This window comes from Leiobunum rupestre, chromosome 3, assembly GCF_980474605.1.
Source record: "Leiobunum rupestre chromosome 3, qqLeiRupe1.1.hap1, whole genome shotgun sequence".
In the NCBI taxonomy this organism is placed as follows: Eukaryota; Metazoa; Arthropoda; class Arachnida; order Opiliones; family Sclerosomatidae; genus Leiobunum; species Leiobunum rupestre.
In genome coordinates this window covers 14565174-14586311 of record NC_143386.1, presented here as the reverse complement: position 1 = coordinate 14586311, position 21138 = coordinate 14565174, and the positions used below count along the sequence as shown (strand labels likewise).

General features: G+C 32.0%; 1 long non-coding RNA gene across 3 annotated transcripts; it reads left to right on the top strand.

The window, feature by feature from the left end:
* Positions 1-1345: 1345 nt before the first annotated feature.
* On the top strand, positions 1346-15891 carry LOC149949545 (uncharacterized). Of its 3 annotated transcripts, none has more exons than XR_016479823.1 (3): positions 1346-1578; positions 11221-12106; positions 13884-15392. It is a non-coding gene; the product is annotated as an uncharacterized LOC149949545 (long non-coding RNA). The 3 variants fall into 3 exon arrangements; XR_016479824.1 differs by lacking the exon at positions 1346-1578 and adding an exon at positions 15402-15891 and having other exon boundaries at positions 10120-12106; positions 13884-13980; XR_016479825.1 differs by lacking the exon at positions 1346-1578 and having other exon boundaries at positions 10120-11342; positions 11991-12106.
* The last annotated feature ends 5247 nt before the right edge of the window (positions 15892-21138 follow it).

Genomic DNA, 21138 nt, shown 5'->3' with positions numbered 1-21138 from the left:
AAAATGACTTTTTAAACGATGTATTCATCCGCGATTTCCCGCCAAACCGTTTTGGGGCGAAAATTCGTGAAAAGTGACGCCTTTCCAAAGCTGACTAGAAGCGTACTTCCCCCTATTTTCTTCTGGTAACACCGATGTTTGTGCATCTCGGGCTAATCTAATTCAGCCTTTAATACTCTCATTACTCTGGCGTGATGGGCAATGCCTTTTGTCTGATTTCAATTTGAAAACTTGAGAACTTTAGAACATGAATTTTACTAATTTCGCGCGTGATCTGTTACCACGAGTTATATTTTTCATTAAGCTGGTGTTGCTGTGAGCTAGGAGCAACAAACACAAGGAGAACGCGGCTAGCCTTTAAACACGCTAACGATGGGTTGTGTACGAATTTCATTGGACGAGCGTCACGAGCCTTTACGCTGAACGTGTTACGGGCGGTGGGGGAGACAATTTCCGAATTTTCCCCTTCCGACGGCAGCAGGCGCTAAAGCGTCTAGCCAATGAAAAATGTACACAAGAAAATCCATGACTTTTGACGGGTTCGTTCTCCTTGTGTGGGGTGTTGTATTTGTTGCTCCTAGCTGTGAGTCTGTGAGAGCATGGAGCATTTTTTTTGATAGACACCAGCACAAAATAACTGATTAATCAGGGGGAATACGAGGGGACAGGGGTGGGACACCCGTGGAGGAAGTATTCCGACCACCGGTTGGGGGATTGGTAGTCGTCCTCACACGGCCATCCACAAACTCTGCCTCCCAGACGCTTGGGATTACAGGAGTACGCCACTACTCCCGGCCTTCTAATGGGAGTTATAAATAAATTTCAATGGTTTCCCAGCCTCCGAAGGGTTTTTGAAGAGGGGGGTAGGAAAAAGTTGCACTTTTCTATGAGGTCATTTCTAACCTTTTTCACGTCTATGATGATTCATTCTACTAATAATTTCCGTTTTAATTTATCGAGTTCAAAGTTAGAGATAAATTTCTAGTTAAATGAGCATTTTGTCAAAATATAACGATCAGTGAGCTTTTATGGCGCCACGTGCTCCACCACGGACCGTGATTTACGTCTACTATTTATCTGCAAAAAGTATAAAACGGTGTCTGCGCATGCTCAAATATCATCTAATCCGGTGTTCCTTCCCTAGATAACTTCCAGTTTTGAAGAAGCACAGAAGAAGCTGCGACGTTTAAAAATTCCATCCCATTTATTTATCACGGTTGGTAGAAGGTTTATAGAATTCTATAAACCGTGATTTTACCATAGAAATCTCATAGGTAACTAGAATGCTGCCGCCTACGGCCGAGCTTGTCGCCAGTTCGTTTTGAAACTTAGGCCAATGAGGAGCTATTCCAAGTGCCAAAAATTGACCCCTTATCCGCGATTAATTCAATGGGGCTTATTGCTGGGAGCAGCGTTGCCAGGCAGAAATGATATTGCAAAGACAACAGAGTGTATTAAAACAGAAGTCTCGTAGCCTTCTTCAATGCAACTGGAATATTTAATATTCTTTGGTTTGTTTTAATTGTGTCAGTAATGGCTTGAATTTACGCGTATACAGATTATTTTGACCACTATGAGGTAAGTTAAATTATTTTTTTTGAATGCTTGCATTTTTGCCGTTTTATTTCCATCGAAGGGCTTTAATTAGAAAACGAAATATGATATCGCAATATAATTTTTGAAAACCAAGGCTTAATAATCAGTTTTTTAACCAATGAAGTGAAAACAGATAATTTTATGTAGAGTGGAACCGGCGACGAACTAAGAAATATTGAATATTTTTAATACTTTTGGTTATTTAATAAAAAAATTTTATTGCTGAAAATGAAAGAGCACCCATTAGTTAAAATAATAATAGTAATGTAAAACTATCTGAGAAATATGTTGTCAGAATTTATAGCCCGGTGTACCGGTAAGAAAAGAACCACACCACCGGAGGCCTATCATCAGAATGCCCTACGCCAGCGTCCACAAGCACGGACAGGTGACAAAACCAGCAAGGGTAGCAGAACCCCACTACTGATGATAAATAATATTATTTGTTCTCTTTGCCATAAGGCTAGCTCTTTTTGTATAGTTACAACTGTATTTTACGTTAATGGTTTCAATTTGTGGGGCCGGTCTAAGCAAATACTAAGTTTTAAAATAAATATTTAAATATATAAACTTGTAAAAATTTGTCTTGAAAGTTCAAAAATTTGTCTTGAAAGTTCAAAAAGTTGTCACGGAAGTTTAAAAAGTTGTCACGGAAGTTTAAAAAGTTGTCACGGAAGTTTAAAAAGTTGTCACGGAAGTTTAAAAAGTTGTCGCGGAAGTTGTTTTGATACATACATAAATATGTGTTGATACATACATAAATATGTGTTGATACATACATAAATATGTGTTGATACATACATAAATATGTGTTGATACATACATAAATATGTGTTGATACATACATAAATGTGTTGATACATACATAAATGTGTTGATACATACATAAATATGTGTTGATACATACATAAATATGTGTTGATACATACATAAATATGTGTTGATACATACATAAATATGTGTTGATACATACATAAATGTGTGTTGATACATACATAAATGTGTGTTGATACATACATAAATGTGTGTTGATACATACATAAATGTGTGTTGATACATACATAAATGTGTGTTGATACATACATAAATATGTGTTGATACATACATAAATATGTGTTGATACATACATATATGTGTGTTGATACATATATGTGTGTTGATACATACATACATGTGTGTTGATACATACATATATGTGTTGATACATACATATATGTGTTGATACATACATATATGTGTTGATACATACATATGTGTGTTGACACACACGTATGTGTTGACACACACGTATGTGTGTTGATACATACATAAATGTGTGTTGATACATACATATGTGTTGATACATACATGTGTGTTGATACATACATATGTGTTGATACATACATGTGTGTTGATACATACATGTGTGTTGATACATACATGTGTGTTGATACATACATGTGTGTTGATACACACTTATATATGTGTTGATACACACTTATATATGTGTTGATACACACTTATATATGTGTTGATACACACTTATATATGTGTTGATACACACTTATATATGTGTTGATACACACTTATATATGTGTTGATACACACTTATATATGTGTTGATACACACTTATATATGTGTTGATACACACTTATATATGTGTTGATACACACTTATATGTGTGTTGATACACACTTATATGTGTGTTGATACATACATATATGTGTGTTGATACATACATATATGTGTGTTGATACATACATATATGTGTGTTGATACACACTTATATATGTGTTGATACACACTTACATATGTGTTGATACACACTTATATGTGTGTTGATGCGTACATATATGTGTGTTGATGCGTACATATATGTGTGTTGATGCGTACATATATGTGTGTTGATGCGTACATATATGTGTGTTGATGCGTACATATATATGTGTTGATGCGTACATATATGTGTTGATGCGTACATATATGTGTGTTGATGCGTACATATATATGTGTTGATGCGTACATATATATGTGTTGATGCGTACATATATATGTGTTGATGCGTATATATATATGTGTTGATGCGTACATATATATATATGTGTGTTGATGCGTACATATATATATATGTGTGTTGATGCGTACATATATATATATGTGTGTTGATGCGTACATATATATATATATATATATATATGTGTGTTGATGCGTACATATATATATATATATGTTGATGCGTACATATATATATATATGTGTGTTGATACGTACATATATATATATATATATGTGTTGATACGTACATATATATAAGCGTTGATACGTACATATATATAAGCGTTGATACGTACATATATATACGCGTTGATACGTACATATATACGCGTTGATACGTACATATATATGCGTTGATACGTACATATATATATATACGCGTTGATACGTACATATATATATATACGCGTTGATACGTACATATATATACGCGTTGATACTTACATATATATATACGCGTTGATACGTACATATATATATATGCGTTGATACGTACATATATATATATATGCGTTGATACGTACATATATATATATACGCGTTGATACGTACATATATATATACGCGTTGATACGTACATATATATACGCGTTGATGCGTACATATATATACGCGTTGATACGTACATATATATACGCGTTGATACGTACATATATATACGCGTTGATACGTACATATATATACGCGTTGATACGTACATATATATACGCGTTGATACGTACATATATGTACGCGTTGATACGTACATATATGTACGCGTTGATATGTACATATATGTACGCGTTGATATGTACATATATGTACGCGTTGATACGTACATATATATACGCGTTGATACGTACATATATGTACGCGTTGATACGTACATATATGTACGCGTTGATACGTACATATATATGCATAATCATAAATAATAATATATTTTGTTTTTTCGGTCGCTTATAAACAAAATATATTTAGTGAGCAGAATTTAAAAGTAATAGGTGTAAAATTATGGAATAGCTTAGATAATGAGATGACAATGAATTTGTCGCTCTCTTCATTTAAAACTAAATGTAAAGAGACAGTATCTCTAATTGACTCTTGAATTTGTTGACAATAATTATTTTATTATTTATTTATTTTAGTATTTATTTTAATTTAATTTAGGACTCCTTTGTAAAACAGTTTTAACTGATTGGGAATATCCGAATAAAGCTTTTTATTATTATTATTATTATTATTAATATATGTATATATATGTGTATGTTTAAACACCCATATATATGCATGTATAAATACGTGTTTATATATATATACATATAAGTAAATTAGATTCAGTAACTGATCAGCTCTTATTTTAAATCAAAAAGTAGACTATAATTGATCACCTTAAACTGTACTATACACGCTTAACCAGAAATCAAAATTTGTTTAATCCTATTGATAAATATAATACTACCATTTTTAGTAAAGATAATGATTTGTTTATGAAGTGGAAGCTCTTAAATACGAGTATAATTCTATCTAATATGTAATTTGAATGAGAAAATTTTATGCAAATTTTTATTTTATTTAAGTAGTTATTATGGCTAATGAGATATACCTGGTATTGAGGGGATTTGTAAGGAACTAATTTTTCTACCTTGGGCATTACAGATTTATATTCAAAATTGTAAGTCATAACTGATGTAAGTAAAACTAGTTTCTAATAGGTTAATGATGAGTAATTAATCACGAGAGCGAGTGCTTCGTAAAAACAAAAGGGCTAAACAACAGATAATTAAAAATGGGTTTAGTACAATTGGAAAATATCTAAGTAATAATGGTTATCAAGTGATGAGCTAATACTTTGTGACCTTAATGCTGTATTACTAGTGGTCAGGTAGGAGGGTAGAAGCAAGCCCTTAATGGATCGCATGTTGACAGCTCTCTACACTACTGTTATTTTATTTTGTAAATATATCTAAGTTAGTTGAAATACAACAGAATCTACAGCTCTGATTTTCAAACTCTCTGCCCTTTTGAAAAGTCTTAATTCTTAAGTCAAATTCTTTATGCTCAAAAATTAATAACTAAACAAAAGTATCATCTAATCACTTTGGTCGTCGTGTATCTTGACTTAAGGAAGCGAGTTGTAATATTATTTAATCAAACTTCCTTTAAAAAGTTTTAAATCTAAAACAATTAAATTTATAACTTTGACTTCTCATAATTTAAAAAAAAAATACTTGGTTTTCCCATGTACCTAGTTTAAATTTAAATAATTCTTTTATAAAATGAAGAGACACGCATGGATTTTGTTTAACAATTTTAATTTGGTTGTAAAGGGACCTAATAACTGAGCTTTCAGCCCGTAGGCCTTCGTCAGAGTAAATGAGGTAAGAGCCACAAGATTGAAAATGTAAATACATCAAAGAAAAAAATATATAAAAAGCCATGTATTTTCACTTTTTTTATTTTTAAATTGATATTTCTTATCTATAACCCCTCAACATTTTGCATCTTCAAACCCCTTATTCAAATTCATTAATTCTTTTTTATTATTATTAATATATACAACTTCAACAAGCCTACGTTTAAAAATATTGCCTTGTTTATACAAAACAGTGGGGTCATCAAAATTTACCACACAATCATTATTTGATTTCCAAACATGAACCACAGGACCATTTTCCTTGTCACCTTATGGCCATAAAAATGCTTGTTCAGAGGAGGCTTTGTTTCACTAATATATTCAACCCCACACTTGCAAGAAACATTATACACCGCGGCATTCATATCAAGAACATCAAAATTGTTTTTTTGACAATTTTTTGAACCATGTGGATTAAATATTCTTTTTAAATTCATAAAACCCTTATTAACTGAAGTGATACCATTCTTTTTTAACAGACGCGACACTTTTTCACTGGTACCTTTGAAATATGGTTAAACCAGGACATTTCTATTTTCTTTAACATCACTAATAATTTTTAACAAAATTTTCATCTAGAATGTTATTTACAACCTTTGGGGAATAGCCTGAATCAACCAACTGTTTTTTAATAATATTTTTGTCACTAACAGGATTATCCGATATAAATTCAATCCTATGTTTTAAGGCTGTAACAACACCAATTTCAGTTTGTTTAGGGTGATGCGAGTCAAAATGTAAAAAACGATTACTATGAGTAGGTTTTTGATATAAACTAAACACTAAACTTTTACTTTCGAAATGTCTTTTCCAAGGGTAAATTTAATATCTTGATCCAGTGAATTTATGTAATTGAGAAAATAATCAATATCACCCCTATATTGTTTCTAAAAATTATAAAAATTTCATCCACGTAACAAAACCATTTTTTAATATGCCTACTATTCCTTTGGTCACTACAAACCTTCTCTTCAATAAACTCCATATACTTATTCGCTAGAATGGAGCTAGTCCAGGATTTCTGAGAGATATATTTTGTGCTGAACTTTGGCCTAAATACTAGAGAGTTTTAGTGATATTTTAATACATTGAAATGGTCTAGGTCATGTCAATTGGAGAACCTGACTATGAGGAATAGTTTGAAAGTCAGGTGTGTCCACCCTTTGAATTTCAATATGACTAGAATCAGCGCATCTTAACACCTAGTGTAATGTCTCTAATTCATAAAAACCCAGTTTTAATAGTTTTGTTCTAAGATTTCGTACCGTCATAAAACTTCACTCAACAGAAATTGTAACAGCTGGTGGCGTGGTTTGCTCATAACTTTGTTCTTATTGTTAAAACCAGTGGACAGTGGATACTCTTTTATTAAAGTTCTTTACTGGTCAATATTGTGCTAGCTAGCTTCTATTGAAAGCCCAATCATTTCAGCTAATGTAATGTTTTGCTCCCATTTATTTTATATGGCGATTTTTGTTTTGAGTCAATTTTTCTAAATAGAGAAAAGTTAATGTTTTTCTAATAATAATAATAATAATACACCAAAATTAGTTAGGAATTTGGCCGCAGTAATTTCAAAGTATTTTTTTATATTTAATTAATCTGTCACTTATGACGGCAACGTTTCCCGACATTTGGAAAACTGCAAGAGTAACGCCAATTCATAAAGGAGGAGATTTTGAAGATCCTGAAAATCTTCGACCAAGCCTCTCATTCAGTGGCGTAGATGAGAACTCAGAGCCCCCCCCCCCCGCAAAAATCTCTATGTGGCCCCCTTTTTATTTTTTTATGGTGAGGGGGGCGCCCTCCCGAAGCTCGAGGCCCCCCGCACCGCGGGCCCTGCGGACCATCAGCTACGCCTCTGCTCTCCTATAAAAACGTGTATAAATACTTGGAAGATACGAGTGTCCTGTATGTAAATCAATCAGGTTTCTGGACGGGCTACTCTGTAAATACAGCTATTTTTAATTTATATGAACAGATTATGCACCATCTAACAAATGGAGAGAATGTGATGGTTATTTTTGTAGACCTATCGAAGGTATTTGATACAGTGCAACACGATATAATCATAGATACTCTGAAAGAAAAGGGTGTTTCTGGTAATGTTTTAGAAGGGTTCATTTCTTATCTTAAGGACAGATCCCAAATAGTTGAAAATGATGGTACGGTTTAGAAGTCCCTGAAAGTCAAACATGTTGCCCCGCAAGGGAGTGTAATGGGCCCGCTTTTATTTAATGTGTATACATCTGACCTTCATTGTTATATAAAAAATGGTGTTCCAAACGAATATGCAGACTGTAGGGACCACCTATAGATGGCGATAGATTAATATATGACGTCACCATAAGTGACTAAAGGTAGTTTATATAGGGTTCCCTGGAGTAGGAAAAGAGGTAATCAAGTGAGACCACTCTTAGAAGCTAGACGTGCCCGTGCAAGAAACGAAGAACAGTAAAGGTGGAGGTATGAACTAATAAAGTGTTGAATAATAATTATATTGGCGTTTACCCTAAATTTAAATATAAGACGTGTAATCTCTCTGTAGTTTCATAATTTGCATTATTTGAAGGAGAGTTTATTACAGAAGATATCGCAATAGTAATTGCAGGTTTAAAATTAGACGAATTGGTAAAAAAGGCGAAGTTGACTTATATTGTTTAAATGAAAGCCTTAAATAGATAAAAACAAATGTGCTATTTTCGCCAAATAGAAAAATGAAAAAAGATGCCCTATGTGTTCGAACAATTTGAAATAATACGATAAAAAGAACATATTCTTTCAAATATCTTGGCCTATGGATTGACGAGAATCGTACATGGGTCACGCATGTAGATTATCTAGCAAGTAAAGTAAAGTCAAGGTTATGGCTCTTAAGACCTTTACAGAATTCTGTTAGTGTTGATATTCTTAAACTGCTGAATGTAAGCTTAATTAAGTCCCTATTTGACTACGGTAGCCTCTTTTATAATCAAGCGACCAAAACTAACTTGCAAAAACTAAACTGTGTCCTAAATGCCGCCATAAAATTAATTGCAAATAAAACAAAATATTCATCTTTAACTGGGGGTAGTGAAATAGCCCAGATAAATAGCCTGAAGTTTAATTATTTCTATAGTCTTTATCAATTTATGTGTAAAGTGAAACAAGGAAATGTTCCACCATGTGTTGCCAAATGGTACCAAACTGAAATTAAGGGACCAATTACAACGGGTTGTTTAACGAATTTTTATGTAGAAACATGCTTTACCCTTAGGAGCAAGAGTGTAATAGCCACGACTATAAAATATTGGAATCAACTCCCCACTGATTTAAAATCAGCTCAATCCTTTAGTATCTTTAAAAGTCAAATATATCTAAATATGCAGTGCTTAGAATTGTAAACTTATAATTTATTATTTATGTAATGTAACTTTATTTAACTAACTGGACCTGGACCCTTTTGTAAACAAGTTAAACTTAAAGGGGTTTCCAATAAAAAAAGCATTTTATTATTATTATTATTTTTATAACCTAGATGACGTACATAACACCCTGAGCACTCCAAAAACCTGCCCAACGTTTACGTAAAGTACACTAGATGTTTAGCTTTAGAAAATTAATTAAAACATGAGTAGTCTTGAAAATAATAGTTTAGAAATAAATATGAAAATTAAGGAATTATAAATTTTTAATGAAGTTTATATTGTTAGTTCAATATTGTTTGAATTTGGCATTGGGATGTCAAAAACTAAAGCCAAAAGATTGCATGTTAAGAAGAGATGCCCTCTTCAGCTCATGCCCTTGGACATATACTAACCGCATATTACTAACCCCTCCTAAAATAGGGCTTGCCTATTCTTCATCAATTAAGCTCTGTGATAACCACTAGCATTGTCATTAACTTATTGTCACCATATGAAACATACCAATTGTATTTTTAATTGTAAGAAACATAAGATTCATAGACATACGAATAGTACATATACTAATATACATTTCTATTGAAATTTATCTTTAATATTAACATGTGCGGCTATTGCAAGAACTTGTTATAGTGTGCTCTAACAAGCGCTCACAATATAACAATTGTTATATTGTGAGCTCTTGTTAGAGCACACTATAACAATTTCAGTTAATTGTGAATTTTTAACCCCTGTCCCTAAAATGTTTTTCTGAGGATGGCCTACAAAGATGAGTATCAAAAGCAAATATAGCAACCCACATTTGAAAGCATCGCAAAAGAGCTCCATAGTGTTAAACTCTATACCATTAAATTTAACTACTTTGATCTGGGTTAAAACATAGAATTTATAAGAAAAAGATTCTCATCCTTCTGATTTAAATGTCTGCTGGAAAACCCAGAAGGATGTATGTTAGATGTTGTGGAAACTGAACATGAACTGGTAATTTTTTTGTCTTTTTTAATATTAATAAAGTAAATTACTGTTTTAATGCCTCAAACTATTTGTGGTTAAATTAAAATCATAATCCGGTACTCTGCTAAAAAAATTTAATTTAAGAAAGTGTTAATTAACAAGTAGGTAAATTAGCAGTTAATGGAAACTAGACTTGTGAATCATCTCACCTCCTTTTGGCAAAGTGATGTTTTTCAAGGAACACTAGAATGTTTCACCAATTCTTTCATTTTTTTAATTTTGCTTAAATTGATTTAGTAGTAGTATTTATAATAATAATACTAATTTTACGCTAAGGCACCACCTTAGGCGTAAGTCATCGAGCGACTTTTAAAGCCGTTAATTCAGGTGGCCGGGTTCCAATGCGTAGGAGGGTGGTGGCAAGCCCTGAAAGCCACGCGAGCCAACAGCTCCCTACACTTAACTATTACCGATAACCTCAACAAGTTTTTATGGAAGGGGAAACCGAAGAGCTCGGGGAAAACCTCTTAAACCAGTGGGGAGAGAACTTGCAAACTCAACGCAGAAGGAGTTGTTCCGAGTTTTCACCCTGTTGCATTAAGTTGGCAAGAAAATACTTTTAAGTTTGTAATTAGTTGGTTTTTAGTAGTCTAGTTAGTGTAAAGTTGTTTTTAGGTATGGTTTTAGTTAATATTAGTTTGTTTGTCTCAAATACAACATTTTTTTGTACATGAATGATTTATTAAAAGAAGTTTTTTAGTACTTTTAATTCTGGGTGATAACATTAATCAAAATCACAAAGTGTTGCAAGATTTATGGGTGCTTAATATTATCAGAATATTTTTTATATCATATCAAACTGGAAGCCAATCCGCATATGTCCACCTGAGTAAAAGGTTCCGAGTCTGTCTCGATCTGCAATAGATACAATCTGAATTTGGTCATTATCTATGGAAATGTAAGCGTATTTTTTCACTGTGTTGCTTTTTTGTCTTCGGCATTTCTTGTGTTTTATGATGCATCCATCATAGATGCTCAGTCCCAATTTACCTTAAGCATTAATGTGCATAACTTATTTGTACCTAGAACGTATATATGTATAAGAACGTTGAACAAAAGGCATTGCTTGGGCCATGATTTAATCTCTCTCAGAATAACTCCGCCGTAAAATCCGTGTGCAGCCCGCGCTTGAACTAGAAACGGTTTTAACCTGTTGAGTGTGCTGCACCTGGTTTTTTGGGCGGAGTTATTAAATCATGGCACCAGGCGCCAATTTGATCGTTCAACGTTCTTATACATGTATACGTTCTTGGTTGTACTTAAAAATAGACAAAATTTCAATTATTCTTGACAATTGTACTCATTAATTCTGCTATAGCTATAATTTATTTTTCTCACAGCTTTTCTAACTTATGTAACTTTTCTCAGTGTAATTTTAATTTAATAACATCATTTGCAAATTATAATATCAAGAAATTATTATAATTTCCAAAAATGAATTAGCATTTTTATTTCTTTATCTCACAATAAAAATAAATAAAAAATTTTCTTCGAAAAATAATGATACATTTTTATCACTTTAGGCTTACTCATTATATCCTTGCAGAGAGCCATAGATTGTCAAAAGAATCCAACTCACAAGTTCTCAAGCTAATATCCCCAGAGAAGAACAATGTAGTTCCTTAACAGATGATTTATCTCCTGGATCACAAATTGTACAAGGTATTACTTCAATATTTCAAAACTGGGAACCTCGTATGGTGATATCTAGAATTATGGAATTAGTGTTACCAGTATTTGAGTGATAATTGCACACTTTTATTGGATAAATTAAAACATAAGTTACCTTAGTTTTCTTCGTATTACAAGGAAATTATTGTCATTAAGTAAACGTGTGACTAGGTATACTTTCCAGTTTAAATGAAAATAACAAATTAGAATTACCTACAGTTGTAAGCGGTGACGTTTTTAGTTTCAATTAACAAAAGAATCCTATTATCATAATTTGTGACTTAAAGTTGTATTCATTTTTAAAACGTCATCAACACAACTTAATTTTAAGTACTTAATTTCCTGTTAAGTAAAGTGGTATTTTACATGTTTAAACAAGCTAGATCATGTTTCACCTGCAGTGAATTTCCCCAATACTTCTGAACGTGTTTTAAATGGTGAAAGTTCTTACAAAGTTGCACACCACTCACTTGCAAATTCAACTTCTATAGATCAGATTAATTCTTTTCACAGATGAGTTTTGAATGGAAAATAGACCTTTTCATAAATTCGCTATGATTGCCCAACTTGTTCTTGAAATTGTGCAGTCAAACCTATTAACGAATTCACTCGCTCTCTTTAGTGGGAGAGTAGGGGAAGCATTGTAGAAGTGAGGAAAAAACAGTAAACAAGAAGGCCACGTTAATTTATGGAAAGGCCTATTGTGTGAAATTTACCACAATGCATTTTACAGTTGGATATATTTTAATATATATATATGTGTGAGAGTTACAAAGCTACAAAACAGTTTTAGATTTTTCAACATTTGGATGAAGTTCTTTCCACCAGGGGCACTACAGTCTTTGAGCTTTTTATTGTTTTGAAAAAACATGTTTAGATTTATAAACATGGGTATTGGGTGGCTGAGTGGTTAGCACTTTCGCCTCTCAGCAAGGGGGGCCGGGTTCGATCCCAACTTGTGGCACTGGATGAAAACTCGAAACTACTCCTTCTGTGTTGAGTTTGCAAGTTCTCTCCTAACTGGTTTAAGGGGTTTTCCCCGAGTTCTTCGGTTTCCCATTCACATAAAAATTTGTCGAGGTTAACGGTAATAGTTAGTGTAAGGAGCTGTTGGCTCGCTTGGCATGAAGGGCTTGCCACCACCCTCCTACGCATTGTAACCTGGCCACCTGTTTAAAAGGCAATATAAGTCGCTAAATGACTTGGTGATTATTATTATATTGTTCAGTAGCGGCCCTAACAAGTTTTGCGGGTGTTTGAGATCTTTTTGTATACAATCGCTTATTCGTGACAGCACGAGGTTAGGTGCGTTTTGGTCTTGTGTTCACAATTTACTGGTCCCTATCTATTGTTGAATTTCTGGTGCCCCCCTCCCCCCCTTGTTTGTAAAATCTACAAACAAGAATCATTCGCTCCATGATAAAGATCGCAATTATTTAAAACTTCAACCTACAGCTGCAGTAAGTTTTCTAATATTTTTATGGACTTAAATTGGCAAGTTTGAAATTTTTAGTGTGTAATTTCTCTTTAATGACCTACATAATATGGTATACTAAGTATACCTTGATGGGAATTAGTCTTGTGCAATTTATGTAACATTTTGGCCACAAAAATATTTAATTCTGAAGTGCTAGACACTTATTGTGTATTTAGAAAGAGAAATTGTCAAAGGTTTTCTCTTTCAGCTGGATTTTATAAGAATTTTACTCCACTCCATTTATTGCATAAATTAGGTTTATTAATGTAATTTTTTTTATCATGCTTACAGGTGTGCACAGATCCTAAAGAGTCTGACAAAGTATTTGTTTCAAATTTAATTTTTTGACTTCAATTGCAGGGGAAAATAAATTTTATTTTTAAAAAAGGTTTTTTTGTTAATATGCTATTGCTAAGCTTAAATTTTTGAAAGTCTTGGCTTCTGTTAAACCTTTAAGAAAATTATATATGTGTACACTTGGAATGTCTACACAAGGCCAGTGTAGGCCAGGTGCCTCTCATAGGAGGCATTATAATGAATTCCAGACTAATTTAAGATTAAGCATTGTCTTGAATAGAAGCAGTGCACTTACAAACTAATTTAGTCTTTTTTCATCCATAAAAAATCTTCAATTTTTGTAAATAGTCCAGCTATGTAAAGAGCATTACAAATGTTTCTAAAACTTTAGTGTGACTTCGAATTAGGGTATCTTAATTGCATTCCCTGGTAAGTTAATTTTGTTGAAAGTGTCTTACATTTTTTAACGCGACAGCAGCCAGTCAATGATTTCAGCCCCTGCCTGTTGGTCAAAATCCATTTCAACTGTATACATATATTTTTTAGTTTGACCATTTCATGTTTAATATGTAATAAAAAGGTGTATTTAACCACTGAACAGTTTAGCCTTGGTTAAGGCTTAGCGGATATGTAGTATAATCAGTGGGTACCATGATTAAGAACCTTAACATTTGTGAATAGGAATTAGTGTTATATTTATATTTATTATGTTACTCATATTGCACCCTGATACTTACCAACAACAAATGAAATGTTAGTTGAAAAATACTTAGGCATCTGAATAGGGATCGACGCTAGTACTTATCTGTGGCAGGGCTAGTCACAACCCTCTCACGTGGTTTAAAATTCCCGGTATCACTATTTAAAGGGCCTCAGGACTGTTGCAATGAAGGTTATAAAAATAGCTTAATTATTTTTATTCGTTTGCGTTATATTTTTGCTTTAAAGATTTGTCCATAGTTTCCCTTACCAAAAAATAAGTTGGCTAAAAACCACTTAGGACAACTTGTATTTCAACTTGGTTTTCAGTTTGTATTTGGGACAAATGCCTACTTAAAAATAACTTAAATCCTCTTTATTAATCAACTTATTTCCAACTAAACCAGAATCAACATTTACATTTAACTACTTAAAACCAACTTAAATCCTACTAGGGAAACATCTAAAAACCAACTTAAAAATATTATGTAATTTCCTGACTACTAAAACCCAACTAATTATAAACTTAGCAAAAGCAGCATTTTCCTACCAACTGAATAACAACTTATTACCCCTTTAATAGAAACTTGAAATATGCTGACAACTTGAGCCTCCTTAATACCAACTCAATATCAACTAATAATGTGTATACAAACTAAATACAAACTGAAATCCAACTTATTTTTTGGTAAGGGTTATCATGTTATGAAAAAAGCTTTTATTTATAAATTTAAATTGATGTTCTTTTAAGTGATTATATGTTGCATATGCCAATACTAGAATTTGGATTAATGTATATTTTTTAATAAACAGGTTAAATCTGGTATGAAAAAAACCTACGGTGCTTTTTCTGAAGAAATATAACTTGTAGTGCTCACCTTATATTTATGTTATATAATTACACTGAAAGAAGCTCTTTCCTTAAAGAATTCATTACTTACACACACTGTCTAACATTCTCGCTTAGTCAAAATTGTTAATGGTTTTTGAGTTATGGTAGTTAATGCTGTAGAGTATGAATCCAATTTTTGATTAATTTGTAAAAATACATTGTTTAAAGTGTCGGCACTATAACAACCTAGGAAACCTGCAGTTTCTAGTTGAAACTAAAATCACAACTATTTTCCCAAGTACTTATGTCATGTTTTGTAACTTGTTTCATCTATGCTATGAAGTATTTTTCCTTGAAGATTTGTGTCAAAAAGAAATGTTATGAAAATACTTGTAGCAGCTAGTAGTATAAGTTTTTGAACTTGGTTTTTGGTTCTTTATGTAATGAAAAATATATCTTTTGAATTTAGCGTCTCTGATAATTTTCTTGTATTTTTAAATTTGTAATAAAGCCTAAAGGCATGCACTGCTTGTGTTTTTCTTCAATAAATATGATAGTTCCAATAAATTTTAAACATAGTACAGTGGAAAATCCGGTAAAGATGTTACTTTGACATTGTATCGACACATTCCACCATCTGTAAAAACATTGAAGGTGAAACACTGAATATTAAGTGAAAGTAAGTAATAAGACTAATAACTTTTCTTTAGCTCTTTGCTGTATCGACTGGTATCACAAACATTTTATAATTTGTGTATAATAAAAGAGCTATTGACTGTGTAGCCACCAAACAATTTCAATGATTAATAATTTTTATGAATAAATGTCAAGTCTGACCTGTGGATCTATCCAAAGTTGCTACTCTCAAACTCCGTGAACGGAAAATGGCCGGTTGCTTACACAGAGGCGTGAACGTAGAACGATGCTATAGTGACATTCCACCCAATCGTTACCTGCTATAACTACCATCGTATTTCGTTGCTTTTAGTGTCAGGTGGTAACAAATTTAGTTCACAAAAGAACATCGAGTACTCGTTTTTTTTTACTCAAACTCGACCTCGAATAAGTAATTGGAGAATACTCGTTGATTACCGCGTACCTAAATATTGCATATTCGGGTACCCAATTACTCAAATAAACTGCTCTCTAAACACGTCGAGTATTTATTTTTCCCATCGTCGTTGCTTCAAAGTTCAAAGAGGGGTTTTTACAACTTTCTGGGGGGCAATAAACAAAGTTATGGAAACTTTGGTTCATTTAAATTAAAGGAATATTTTTCAACATTGAAAGTTACTTCATACTCCTTTTAAATTTAATTTCATAATTACTTGAATAAAACCAGCTTCTAATCAAGTACTCGATAACCTGACTCATTAAAATTATTACTCAAGGTTTTTTTAAGTTACTCAACTCGAATAAGATAAATTTTCCCCTTTATCAAGTACTCGATTACTGGACTCGAATACTCGAAAAAAAATTAACACTTGATAACCGACTCAATTGCCTGAAACCACTAATCCAACAACCCTACAAATTGCTATGTCCACACCCTGTGAAACTCCTAAATTCGGTTTTTAATGCGTTAATTTCGATATTTAATTGGCAATTAAAGGGGAATTTTTGGCATCACAAAATTCCAGCAGCTTATGAATTACTACATACGATTTTTGGATATCCATTGGATATCATAAATAAAAATGGATTTGGATGTGTTTTTTAGATATGCATGGGATATTCTATGAATGAATAATTAGTGCTTGCTGGGTAATTATAGTTTTTATTTTTACATTTATTTTATAATTTAATTTTATATATTTAATACATTTCATAACTGTTAGTATAAACTGACTCATTGGTTGCATGCAAAACTCTTACGAAATAAATATTATTTTCCGATGGTATGCTTTTCCTGATGAAATAATTTAAATTAAGCTTAATTATAGGATCACTAAAATTTGTAATTGATCCTAATTTATAATATTACTGTTTATTTTTGTTTATAATATGCTTCCGTATTTTTCAGAATATCTTAGCTATTTATCTAAATTTAACTCAAACTGAGATTAATATCGATAAAAACCCAAAATATTTAAGAAAAAAAGTAGTCTAGCCCGAACTTTTATTTTCAACTTTTAACAACAACCATACCTCTCATTGAGGTTTTACAAATAAAACTGTTCGATCCTCCAATATTTTCTTTCTTCGCGTTTTAGAGTTTTTACAAGATTTCGCTTATAGTTTCATCTCAAACCCGTAGACTAGACGTGATTTATTTAGTTTTACATTCAATATTATTAATTTTAAATCAGTTTAACCATTGGAATTCAAAATTCCCGCCAAGATTTTCATTTCGAGGGTAGCTTAAATCTGCATTTAATAGTCTTAGGATCTCTAATTACCTTTGTAAATTGGGTTAGTTGGAAATATTTTCTATCGTTTCCGTAAATCGCGAAATTTCGCCCTTTCCGATGGTAATAAATTTCTGTGGAAAATTTACAGCACTAAATAATATAAACTAAATAGTTTTTAGGCTAAAGAAGTAGAAATAAAAAATTAATCTGCTAGAAAATAGCATTTAAAAATTGGACCAACGCCTGTAATTTCGTTCTTCACGCATTGCATAGACGTGTCGAGTGAAGCTCGCTACCAGTGTTTAGCTTAGTATTGCCTTCGCTATAGGACCCCTGTAAAGGTGTTACTTTTGCCGCATTTCGCTGCTCGAGGAGAAGTTGACATACACGTACTTTCAGCGAAATTTCGCGTTTTAGGAAAACGATAGAAAGGCTTCAAACTAGCCCAATTAATTTACAATTGAACAAGTAACTGTTTATAGTTGGTATTATATTGGTAGATATAAATAATTGAAAACTAATTAACTTATAATTTAATATATAAATAACGCGTCAAGTATAATGACTACATGCGATTTATAGGTAATTGAATACCAATAAACGAAAAAGTAATTGTTACTGATTGCAAAATAGATGCTGATTGAATGTGCTTGTTATGCATTTGAAACTGCGTGTACGTAATTGATGAATTAAATATTTCGTTATTATTGTTATCATTATACTAATGATATGAAACGTAATCATTTTCCAAGATTAATTTTACACAATTCTTAATTAAATTAATAACCATTTTGGTTATAATTCCTTGATATTTTATAATTTTAATTAAAAAAATTGAACTATTTCTTTTGCAATACATATTAACAATTTATAGATGAGCTGAAATAGCCGCAGTCGTATCTATCGTTTTTCTAAAACGCGAAATTTCGCTGAAAGTACGTGTATGTCAACTTCTTCTCGAGCAGCGAAATGCGGCAAAAGTGACAACTTTACAGGGGTCCTATAGCGAAGGCAACACTAAGCTTAACACTGGTAGCGAGCTTCACTCGACACGTCTATGCAATGCGTGAAGAACGAAATTACAGGCGTTTATCCAATTTTTAATTGCAATTTTCTAGCAGTTTAATTTTTTATTTATATTTCTTTAACCTATAAACTATTTAGTTTATATTATTTAGTGCTGTAAACTAAAGGAATTGTAAATTTTCCACAGAAATTGTTACCATCGAAAAGGGCGAAATTTCGCGATTTACGGAAACGATAAAAAATGTTTCCAACTAACCCAATTTACTAAAGTAATTAGAGATCCTAAGACTTTATTAAATGCAGATTTAAGCTATCCGCGAATTTAAAATCTTGGCGGGAATTTTGAATTCCAATGGTTAAACTGCTTTAAAAAGAATAATATTGAATGTAAACTAAATAAATAACGTAATCTACTGGTTTGAGATGAAAGTATAACTGAAATTTTAAAAAAATCTAGTAAAAACTACTTTTTTTATAAATATTTTGGGTTTTTATCGATATTAATCTCAGTGTGAGTTTGATTTAGATAAATAGCTAAAAATGAAGCCAATTTAACTCGTTAATACATTTTCCCGAATTCAAATTTCCCGCTGAAATTTCAAATTTTAGGATCGCGCTTAAACTTAATTTGACGATTAAATGCTTTTCTTTGTATATAAATTTAACTACTTCATTGACGTGCCCTACAATTTCGTTTATGAATGCTAAGTTAATTTAATTTTGGCTTTAATTCCCATTTAGGGAAATCTACAATTTTTGATGATTACAGGCGGGAATTTGAAATAACTTGTTTATAAACTAACAGTATTTTTTTATATTTAGTTTTGTTTATTCGCCTTTGGGTAGTTAAAGTTAAGATATTCTGAAGAATACGGAAGCATTATAAACAAAAATAAACTCATATTATAAATGATTAGTGATCCTTAATTAAGCTTAAATTTAAATTATTTCATCAGTGTTTTTTCAAACTTCATATATTTACCTGAGCAATATGCAGTCCTTTCGGTTTTTGGTTTTTGAGTACAGGTGTATATTGGGGGAGACAGTAAATTTTCTAAGACAAAAAGAAAGATTAGAAATATGACTGTCTCCCCCAATAATCACCCAGGGACCCTATGCAAAAACCGAAAGGACTACATATTGCCCAGGTAAATGTACGAAGTTTGAAGAAACACTTTGGTGATGTGATTAACATAGTCCGATCTAATAACTACGATACATTACTTATTTTGAAACCTGGCTAAGTAACGAAAATAGTGACTCTTTGGTGGAAATTGATGGGTATAAAATAATCCGTAAAGACAGAGAAAGAAACACCTTCCAATACAACTTCACAATTGGTGTCACGTTAACAACCCAAAGGCTCCATATTGGTGTATGCTAGTAACCTTAAGTGTAAATAATGTACATATAACTGAACCTTTTGATGTTGCTGAAGCTTTTAACCATTGCAGTTTATCAATCTCTGATAACAATGAAATTATCCCTTCAATATTTCCTCAATTTAGCTTTGAAAAAGTAAACGAGAAGACTTATCATGTGTTATATCAAGAAACTAAAAAATAGTACCGCAAGAGTTACTGACGGTATCTCTGCTAAAACAATATCTCAAGTCCTGGCCACAATTATAAATCTATCTTTTGAAACAAATCGTTTCCCAAACCTATGGAAAGAAGCCAAAATAGTCCCTATCTTTAAGTCAATCTGGGAACGACGAAGATCCCAACTCTCTCTATCTCTATTACAATAGATATTATTTTTCCAGACTATATTTTAACTATCTTTAATGACGCTTGTTCGCATTACCACATGACAAGAACCGACAGGTACGGTTTCACTGTGAAAAGTAAAATGTAAAAAAATGTGCAATATTTAGAAAAACAAATATGGAATAAATTACCAACCAAACTAAAAATTATTACTAGTCTGAACTCTTTTAAAACTGAAATAGCTAATTATGTAAGAAGTATTTGATTGCCTATTTCAGGTAATTTATATTGTAATTTAATACACACGGAACCTCATTGTAAAACAGTTCTTCTTTCTGCCAAGGCAAATAAAGACATTATTATTATTATTTTGTAAGAGCTAGCCAATGATTCATAGTTTATACAAACAGTTATTAAATGTATTAAATATATAAAATTAAATTATAAAATAAATGTAAACACTAATCCCCTTCAGATGTTCTAATGATATACAAACACATCCAAATCGATTTTTAATTATGATATCCAATGGACATCCAAATATCGTGAGAAGTGATTCATAAGCTGATGGAATTTCATCTGCTAAGTAGGCGATAAATTAAATTAAATACAAAAATAATTTTGACTCCAAA